This window comes from Austrofundulus limnaeus, unplaced genomic scaffold (assembly GCF_001266775.1).
Source record: "Austrofundulus limnaeus strain Quisiro unplaced genomic scaffold, Austrofundulus_limnaeus-1.0 Scaffold7, whole genome shotgun sequence".
Taxonomy (NCBI): Eukaryota; Metazoa; Chordata; class Actinopteri; order Cyprinodontiformes; family Rivulidae; genus Austrofundulus; species Austrofundulus limnaeus.
The window spans coordinates 135,452-136,893 of NW_013952409.1; the positions used below are offsets into that span (position 1 = coordinate 135,452).

Consider the following 1,442-nt stretch of genomic DNA (forward strand, 5'->3'; position numbering starts at 1 on the left):
TTATTGGACACTAAGTGAATTAAAAAAATCTGTTTTTCAATAAATACTGTAACTGAGATATGGGCACTGATAAATAAAGTTAATGATCACTTTCGGGGGGCATTACGCTCAGTTTGAAAACAAACCTTTTGCCATTGATACTACATTATTAGTTAAAATATAAGTATTTATTATTCCCTTTATTTGCTATTTCTGAAAAAAAATTGGGCTACATTGTTTTTTTTTACACATATAAAATTTGTTATTATTTACTTCTTTCAGAAGATACATATATTTACAAAATTAAGAACATATCAAATACTCCACATTTACAATGGGTATGAACATCTATCAACTAAACAGCCACAATAAAGAYCTTTAAAGGTAAACAATAATAAGATTAACTTTTACAAGCTGTTTTCTTCAAATACTGCTACTTATTTTACTTCGTACTAAAAGGCTCCCAAACGTAAAGCGGTAAACGGAAAATAAATAAGCTTTTCATTTCTGATTAGGAGAAAATCAGACGGCATGACTCTCAGGCATGCAGGGGACCTGAGAGTGCTTTGTATTCATGCCGCTCAGGACGGGTCTCGATGCCCCGCAGGCTTCATTCTGCAATAAAAAAAAGAAAAAACATTATTAAAAAGGAACTGAGGAACACATTTTATCAGCAGTTCTGTTCTTAAAACGCTTTTATAGGGAGGTCTCGGTTGAATGACTATGAATCCCTTTACTGGAGTTTTAATTACGGTGTATARGCAAAGGAAAACACAAATTTAAAAAAGTGTCACTTTCTAAAATATGAAAGCAAGCTTCACTCAAGTATCAGCATCAATAAAAGCAATGAGCTGTGTCTGAGACTTACACATCCACATGCGGATACATGACCCACAGAAGGCAACACAAGAGGAGATCTGAAGGCACCGGCCACATTCTGGACTCATCAGACAGTCTCTGAACTTCAAGCAGCACGTGGGGCAYCCACCTTTCTTTTTGGAGCTTTTATCCTGCGTGTCTTCATAACTCTGTGGCTGATTTGTCCTCGGCTTTTCATCCCATTCCTCGCTCTCACCTTTTCCCATGATGCTGGTTTAGTTTGTCACAAGTCCGATTTCAGAATAAAGAATGTCAAAGACCGGCGTTTAAGATCTGTGGGAGAAAAGAGAGGAAAGTTGATCATTTTCATGAGAAATCAAATCAGCTCGACTCCCACGCTATTTTATTTATTTAAATGTATAATTTTTTTTTTTGCTTTTTTGACAGCAGTGAAAACACATCCTGTAACCAAAAGGAGTGGGGTTTTAATGAGTGAATAAATCTGAATTTATTTTTAAAAAGTCAGAATTTAGTATTATTTATTGTGGAAAAACATCAAGAGAAAAACAAAAAAAGTCGAATCTTGACAGGTGGGGACAAAGTGAGCTAAGGAGGGTGTGATGTGGGCATGGATGGAAATGTAT

The 1,442-nt window shown here is 35.5% G+C and overlaps 1 long non-coding RNA gene across 1 annotated transcript in view; it reads right to left on the reverse strand.

Annotated features, from left to right (window-relative positions):
• Positions 1 to 216: 216 nt before the first annotated feature.
• The window catches only part of LOC106535186 (uncharacterized), a 4,271-nt gene continuing 3,045 nt past the window's right edge, over positions 217 to 1,442 (reverse strand). The window contains exons 2-3 of the long non-coding RNA XR_001312415.1: positions 848 to 1,131; positions 217 to 594 (exon numbers count right to left, since the gene is read on the reverse strand). This is a non-coding gene — a long non-coding RNA (uncharacterized LOC106535186). The remainder of the gene's footprint in view (positions 595 to 847; positions 1,132 to 1,442) is intronic.